We start from the raw sequence: 9296 nt of genomic DNA, 5'->3' as shown, positions 1-9296 counted from the left end.
ATGAAGTAGTGGATCTAAACAGACAAATTTAAGTTGGAAAGTTTTAGACCCCCTACAAGGACTAACTACCAAATTTCAGGCATTCCGTGGGATATTGCAGCCACAACCTTCAAAATACCGAAAATCGGAAGGTACCGTTCTATGGGGGTTACATGAAGGCATGAACCTATACCGACAAATTTCAGGTGAAACGAAGACTAAATACCAAATTACTCTGTGGGTTATTGAGGTCACAACCTTAAAAAAAGAAACAGAAAATAGGGAGGTACCGTTCTATGCGGGTTATATGAAAGCGTGGACCTATACCGAAAAATTTCATGTGGAAAGTCTTATAACGCCCACGAAGAATATTGGAGGCAAGTTCTTCAAAATATCGAAAATTGGAAGGTACCGTTCTATGCCGACTATACCAAAACTTAGACCGATATTTTTCAATACCAAACATCCTAGGAGTAATAAAAATTTCTATACCAAATATAAAACTCTATCTTCAAAATTGCTAGCTGTATCTTGATTTCAACAGAAGGACAGACTGACGAATATTTCGATGTGTTACAAACGGAATGACAAAGTTAATTATACCCTCCATATTATGGTGGAAGGTATAAAAAACACTTTCCTTAATTAATTAATTGTCTAGAAAAAATAATTTTTAAAAAGTCCACGTTCATTATGTCTTGAAAAAATAATTTTTAAAAAGTCCACGTTCATTATGTCTTGAAAAAATAATTTTTAAAAAAGTCCACGTTAAAAATTATTTCTTGAAAGACCACGTTCATTATGTTTTGAAAAATAATTTTTAAAAAGTCCACGTTCATTAAGTCTTGAAAAAATAATTTTTAAAAAGTCCACTTGCCTTACGTCTTGATGAAATAATTTTTAAAAAGTCCACGTGCATTACTTCTTGATAAAATAATTTTTAAAAAGTCCACGTTCATTAAGTCTTGAAAAAACAATTTTTAAAAAGTCCACGTGCATTACTTTTTGATAAAATAATTTTTAAAAAAGACCACGTTCATTAAGTCTTGAAAAAATAATTTCTAAAAAGTCCACGTTCATTAAGTCTTAAATAAATAGTTTTTAAAAAGTCCACGGTCATTAAGTCTTGAAAAAATAATTTTAAAAAAATCCACGTTCACTGAAAAAAAATAATTATTAAATAGTCCACGTTCATAAGGTCTTGAAAAAATAAATTTTAAAAAGTCCACGTTCATTAAGTCTTGAAAAAATAAATTTTAAAATGTCCACGTTCATTAAGTCTTGAAAAAATAATTTTTAAAAATTCTACGTTAATTTTTTAAATACACATTCATTGATTCTTGAGAAAATATTTTTCGGAAAAAACACGCGGTCATTTATTTTTGAAAAATATTTTGTTAAAAAATCCATGTTCTTTAATATTTGGAAAAATATTTTCATTAATTATTGAAAAAATATATTTTTTTTAAAACGAAATTTGAATTTTTGTTTTGATTTTTTGTTTAAATCACTCTTGTGGTCTTCTTGGTGTTCCTTAGAAAATAGGATTGAAAGGAACATTTTTCAAATTCACTTTAACAAGTCTGATATTTTCTTTAAAACACTAATTTAGCTTATAAATAATTTTCCTAATTACGTATAGAAATCTTCCCATAAATAAAGCTCAAACTTTAGAATACTTCGTCTCATATGACATTTATGAGACTTGTAAAACAGGTCCGAAAACTATTCAAATAAATAATTACTGCACAAAACTTTTATAAATTCAACCCATATAATTAATGTTAGCACTCAAGAAAATAATAAGGAAATCCGCAACAAATTCCACTTTCATCCCCCCTTATAGAATATGCGTCCTTTAGTTTTCCCAATTTCTCCAAATAAACTTCAAAATGTCAAAAATAACAATTTTTCATTTGTTCACAACAAAGTTCCATTCTTTCTATTTATTGTTCAATTGCAAACAAACACATCATTACAAACCGTAATTATGCATTTGTTTGTGTGATTGTGTGTGGTAGAAAGAAAGTAAAGACGCAATTTAAATGTGATTCTTGTTTTGTTGTCAGCTGGGGAAACATTCATACATTCCTCATTCATAGCCTCGGGGGTATTTTATTTAACATTTAAAAAATAAAAACAACAAATTGTTGTTGTTATTTCTACAACTGATTGTTGTTGACTTGTCAGCGTAAAAATAACCCCTTGGAAGCTTTGAACATGTGTGTATGTGTGTACACATACACGTACAACTCCATACGACGAAGAAGAAAGGATATTTGCATACAAAGGACTAATTGAGGATGGCGGCATATGGTGGCCAAAATTGAAATTTTGGTAATTAATAAATTTTGTATGAAGCTAAAGCGGGATGGCAACTTGTTTGTTTGTTGTGTATTTAAAGATAAATTGAAAAATAACAATAGCTAAAGTTTTGAGGTTATAAATGATAATGCTTTGTTGTCCTTTAGCATCATGAAACTCGTATGTCCATAATGTGATGGTTAAAGAACACAGACATTGTAAAATGTCTATGTTAAATGACGAAATATTATCTGAAAAATTTGAAATTTTCAATATCCGTTTCGATGTACCTTTTCCTAAGTCACAAAAGCTCAAAACAAGAACCTTTTGGAACGTCAACTACTATAACAATTGAGACATTACCTTTCTTCTTAAGACATCCTGCCTGAAGGTTTTACACAAAAAAAAAAAAAAAACGTTCAACGAATTTATGGTTAGAAAAATCTCCCCCATAATATACATTCCTCGAAGAGCAATCCTCATCCCACTTAAAAAGTTCCTTTAGAACTCCATTGTCATGAGCCGCCTGGCCACTCACAATTCCCATCTACGGCTATCCTCATCATCATCAGAAGTTGAGCGACAACATCACCAAAAAATAAATCACCATCTATGCAAATTAATGATGGCATATCGCCTTGCAAATGTTAACTGCCAGCAATTCATTCATTGTCACAAAAAAATGAAAGCAACAACAACGACGTTGACGACGACGAATTAAATAAATTAATGTTACTTTAAACTGTTGTTCCCGTTTAATGGCCAGTACCACATAGCTAGCAAGTCAGGCGGACATTAACTCAGCTAGCAAGCAGTTCATTTATTTACACAAGCAGTCAAAAGATATGCATATCCTTCCATCAGGATACCGGCATCAAACATCAGCGACCAAAACAAAAATAAAATGATGCAAAGCCAAACCAAAAAACCAACGTGAGACACAGAGCAACCAACATATCAGAGAGGAGAAAAAAACAGAGTAAAAACAAAAAAACCAAAATCAAAGTGTGGAAAAACAAGGACTTGACTAATTACCTTTTATGTCACTTTGACATATTGACGAAAGGCATTGTTTGCAACACTTTCGGGAGAAATTAAGGAGTCTTTAAATTATGGGTTTAATACGAAGAATTATTGCACGGATTTTTTAATGGCAAAAACCCCAAAAAAAACGCTTGTAAATTGTTCAAGGACCGATAAAAATGCATTTTTTAAAAGGTACATTTTTAATTTGTAAGACACAAAGAAGTATTTTGTGGATTATTATAATACTATTTTTTCAAAGACGTAGGGGATGAATGATACCAAGCAACGGTCTTGACCGGCTTTAACATGGCAAAGCCCAGGATTTATCTTGGTCCCTCTTTCATCTCAAGTGGACACTGACCTCCCCGTGGTGTCACCTGGGGAACTGCCTTTAACACCCGTTAAAGGTAGTGAGCTAACATGTGCCGCGCGTTCACCCTTAAGAACGTTAAAAACTTGGGTTCGGGCGTCGGGTTAGTAACCCTCCCCTTAGAAAAAACATCCTACTATGAAAAACGAAAGAAAAGAAAAACAAACCCCTCTAAAGTTGACGAACCCCGCAAACGTTTTAAGAACCATGATCTGGGAATCTGCACCTGGAATGTTCGCACTCTTTATAGAGAAGTTGCAGTTTACGCATTGGCAGATGTACTTGAAAAGTACAAGGCCGATATTACTGCCATACAGGAAATACAATGGATTGGGAAAGGCATCACAACTACACTTAAAGGTGACGCACTGTATTATAGCTGCCATGACGTAAAGCATGAGTTTGGTTGCGGATTTGTAGTTAGTCGGAGACTAAAACATCTGGTATCCAGCTTCACCCCAGTGAATGAAAGACTTGCTGCAATTCTAATAAAAGCTAAATTCTTCAACATCAGCTTTATTTGCGCACATGCTCCCACTGAAGAAAAGGACGAAAAGACCAAAGATATATTTTACGAGCGCTTAGAAGAAACATATGACCGTTGCCCTGCCCATAACATTAAAATCATTCTAGGCGATTTTAATGCCAAAATTGGAAAGGAGAATATCTTTGGCCCAACAGTCGGGAAATTCAGTCTCCACAGTGAAACATCTGACAATGGTATGAGGCTGATAGACATTGCAGCTGCAAAAAACATGGTAGTTAGCAGTACCAGATTTAATCATCTCGATATTCATAAGGGTACCTGGCTGTCTCCAGATCAAAGAACAAGTAATCAAATTGATCATGTTGTGATAGATGGAAGACATTCATCCAGCGTGTTGGATGTACGATCGTTCCGAGGCGCAAACATTGATTCGGACCACTACCTTGTTGCAGCAAAAGTACGTACCCGTCTAAACGTTGCAAATAAAGCACGAACAGACACAACGCTGAAGTTGGACATCGATAGGCTGCAAACACAACAGATAGCCACAGCATATTCCACTCAACTAGCCCAATTGCTTAACGCGAGCACTCCTTGTCCCGATAACATAACAACACAATGGCAACATATTGCCCACTCCATGCAAACAGCCGCAAAATCCATACTTGGATTCCAGAGACCTCCACAAAGGAATTCATGGTATGACCAGGAGTGTCGTGCTGCTACCGAAGAGAAAAATGCGGCATATAGAGCTACTTCACAATCAGTAGCAACGCGTAGCGCACGAGGCGACGCGCTGATAAGATGTATGCATCAGCTAGTTAGCACCATCTGGCAGGAAGAATAATTGGACCCTACCAATGTGACTTTAGACCTGGCAAGTCCACCATTGACCAGATATTTACCCTGCGGCAAATCCTAGAGAAGACCCAAGAGATGCAGATCGACACATTTCACCTTTTTGTCGATTATAAAGCAGCATTCGACAGTCCCCTCCGATCAAACGTATTCCACGCAATGTCTGAATTTGGTATCCCCGCAAAGCTCATCCGGCTTTGTAAGATGACTTTAACTGATACTAGGTCCTCAGTTAAAATAGGAAAGAACCTCTCCGAAGAATTTTGTACCAAAAAAGGTTTCAGACAAGGAGACAGCCTTTCGTGTCACCTATTCAACATTTTGCTGGAAAAGGTAATACGAGATGCAAATGGCAAAAGAAATGGCACAATTTACACCAATATCCACATGTTACTTGCCTATGCTGATGACATGGACATCATGGGACGATCAGTAAAGGAAGTAACTGATACCTTTAGGAAGGTCGAAGCAGAATCTGCGAAGGTGGGTCTGGCGGTAAACGGCGAAAAGACCAAATTGATGGTGTCGACGCGCAAAGCGTCCATAGAGCTCGGACCAACTGTGGAAGTTGGTACCTACAATTTTGAGGTAGTTAAAGACTTCGTCTACCTCGGCACTGCCATAAACACAACAAACAACACCAGTTGTGAAATAAGAAGAAGAATTGTATTGGCCAACAGATGCTACTATGGTCTAAGTAAGCACTTTAAAAACAAAGCCACAACTCGTCAAACAAAAATAACGCTTTACAAAACACTGATACTACCCGTGCTGATGTATGGTTCCGAAGCCTGGGTACTTGCGCAAGCAGATAAGGCGGTGCTTGCCGTGTTTGAGAGAAAGATTCTTCGAAAGATCTACGTTGACGGTGAATACCGACGTCGTATGAACCACGAGCTGTATCTGCTATACAAAGACATCAATATAGTTAAACGTATCGATATGCAACGATTGCGTTGGCTAGGCCATATCATGAGAATGAGCGATGATGAACCCGTTAAAAAGGCGTATGAATACATGCCACATGGCGGTGCACGCAGAATCGGCAGGCCTAAGCTTCGATGCAGCATACAAGTGGATGAAGAAATGAAAAGGCGCGGTATTCCAAAAGGTCAAGCGAAAAACAGAGAGGAATGGAGATCTTTTCTTAGTTCGGTCTATGGAACAAATGTTCTGTAATGGGCCAACTAAGTAAGTAAGTAAGTATTTTTTCAAGACCAATAAACGCGGATTAAAAAAATATATTTTTTAAAAATCCTGGATTTTTTTTCAATAAACATAGATTTAAAACAAAACATTTTTTTAAATAAACATGGAATTTTTTCAATAAACATGGATTTTTAAAAAATATTTTTTCAATAAACGTGGATTTTTTGGAAAATATTTTTTCAATAAAACCTGGATCTTTTTAAAGAAATATTTTTTTCAATAAACGTGGATTTTTTTAACAAATATTTTTTTCAATAAATGTGTATTTTTTAAAATTATTTTTTCAATAAACGTGGATTTTTAACAATTATTATTCAACAAATGTGGATTTTTTAAAAATTTTTTTATAATTTTTTAAAAATTATTTATAATTTTTAAAAATTATTTATAATTTTTTAAAATTATTTATAATTTTTTAAAAATTATTTATAATTTTTTAAAAATTATTTATAATTTTTTAAAAATTACATTGGTCAACAGGATTTTTGTTTCAACCGAAGTTGCAGTTGTTTCTAGATGAAATCGGCGAGTTATTTTCAAATCCGTTCCCCGTTTTTCTCGATGAGCTCTTGTTTTTGAGATATAGCTCAAAATCGGTTTTTACGAGTTTAACTCAGACTTTCGTTATTTTCGGATACAAACAAATATTTTTGTGGGTTTTTCGACATTAATATATTAAGGAGATGTTGTACGCTCGATACAAATCGTTTTTGAAATAGTTATGATGAGTATATATCAAAAAAATATAGAAAATATACGACGCACCTTGTAAAAATTGCATATTTTGAGTACTTTAAGCTGTAATTACGTCATCGGCGGAAGTCATAGGATCTTCATACGGTACTCCGGATATGCTTAGGGTGTCTACTATATAATCCAGTATTCAAATGTATAATATAAAATTCATAGCCCCCATGATTCGGCCATAACCTAAAAATCGATTTTCGGTATTTTGCAATATTACACCAACATGGCTGAAATTTGGTATTGAATTTTTTTTGAGTCTAAAAACTTTCCGTAAGTTATTTGTCGGTATAAACCGACGTTTTGAAATACCCCCGATAGAACGGTGCTTCACATTGTTTTACCGAAACTGTTGAAATTTTGTATTACAATTCGTGGTCGAGGGTATAACAAGTTCGACCCGGCCGAACTTAAGCTGTTCTTACTTGTTTTTAAATAAAATATTTTTTCGAGCCTCAATAAACGTGGTTTTTTTAAATAAAAAAATTTTTCAAGTGTTTCAACGTGTTTTACAGTGTTTTATTTAACTTGCTATGGTGTCCGTTTAGTTCAAATTTGGTAACTCATTTTTAACACAGTTGCAGTTGACCAATCGAACTGAAACTTTGCACAATTTTCAGATTTGGATGACAATACATGAATATGAAATCAAAACCAATATTGGTCCATTTTTACAGTGTTTTAACGGTGTTTTATTTAACTTGCATTTCTGGTAATTTATTTTTGACAATGTTGCAGTTGACCAATCGAACTAAAACTTTGCACACTTTTAAGATTTAAATGACAGTACATGAATATGAAATCAAAAACCAATATTGGTCCATTTCTACAGTGTTTGTACGGTGTTTTATTTGGGTTAGATTAGCTTGCTTTTCAAACCTGGTAACTAATTTTCCACACAGTTGCAGTTGACCAATCGAACTGAAACTTTGCACACTTGTCAGATTTGGATGACAATACATGAATATGGGCCCATTTTTCCTATAGCCCCCATTTCAGGTATTTTGAAGATTTTATATTCGTTTTGAGCCCGAATTAGCTGTCATTTGGCATTTGGGATTCCCAATGATACAGACATTTCCCAACCAAAAATTGTGAACATAGGTCCAGGTGTTGGTATAGCCCCCATATAGCGGCACCTCCCGATTTCAAGTATTATGAGGATTTTATCTTCTTTTTTAGCCCGAATTGGCTGTAACTTGGCAATGGGGCACCCATTGGTACAGAAACTTCCTTACTAAAAATGATGGAAATATGCACAGGTTTTGGTATAGCACCCACATAGTTTTACCACCCGATTTCAAGTGTTTTAAGGATTTTATATTCATTTTAACCCCGATAGGCTATAATTTCCCATTTGGGGTTCTCAATGGTACTGAAACTTCCCCACCAAAAACTGTGGACATAGGTCCAGGTTTTGGTATAGCCCCCATATAGCGGTGCGACCCGATTTCAAGTATTTTATTGATTTTATCTTCATTTTAAACCCAAATAGGCTATAATTTGGCATTTTGAGTTCCCAATGATACTGAAACTTCCCCACAAAAAATGGTGGATATAGTTCCAGGTTTTGGTATAGCCCCCATAAAGCGGTACAACCCGATTTGAAGTATTATGAGGATTTTATCTTCATTTTTAGTCTGAATTGGCAGTAAATTGGCAATGGGACCTCCATTGGTACAGAAACTTCCTAACTAAAAATGATGGAAATAGGCACAGGTTTTGGTATAGCCCCCATATAGCGGTACGACCCGATTTCAAGTGGTTTAAGGATTTTATCTTAATTTTAAGGCAGAATAAATTGTATCTTGGCATTTAGAGTCCCCAATAGTACAGAATCTTCTCCACTAAAAATTTTTGACATCAGTCCAGGTTTTGGTATAGCCCCCATAAAGCGGTACCAACCGATTTCAAGTGTTTTTTTTTTTTTTTTTTGGATTTTATCTTCATTTTTGGGCAGAATTGTCTGTAACTGGGCATTTGGAGTTCTCAATGGTACAGAAACTTCCCCACCAAAAATTATGGACATAAGTCCAGGTTTTCGTAAAGCCTTTATGTAACGGTACCACACGATTTCAGGCATTTTAAAGTTTTTTACTATAATTTACTATAATTTTGTTCTCAGTGGTCAACAAAAATTATTTACTAATAAGTTGAAAATTAAAAATAATTAAAAAAAATTAAGTTTCGGTGTTTTATTTATAAATACACTTAAAACTAGAAAATAATTTGTCTTTTAGCCTCAATTAGTATATTCTTTCCATGATGGAATCTCTCGTATAAAACCTTTGTATTTAAATTATAAGTGGTGGCAAAAAT

The 9296-nt window shown here is 34.5% G+C and overlaps 1 protein-coding gene across 1 annotated transcript in view; it reads left to right on the top strand.

Moving 5' to 3' along the window:
• The window catches only part of LOC141403221 (uncharacterized), a 456033-nt gene that overhangs the window by 177206 nt on the left and 269531 nt on the right, over positions 1-9296 (top strand). The window lies entirely within an intron of this gene.

Source organism: Musca autumnalis, unplaced genomic scaffold, assembly GCF_047663935.1.
Source record: "Musca autumnalis isolate F117 unplaced genomic scaffold, ASM4766393v1 scaffold_4, whole genome shotgun sequence".
Taxonomy (NCBI): Eukaryota; Metazoa; Arthropoda; class Insecta; order Diptera; family Muscidae; genus Musca; species Musca autumnalis.
This window is presented reverse-complemented; position numbering and strand designations above follow the sequence as displayed.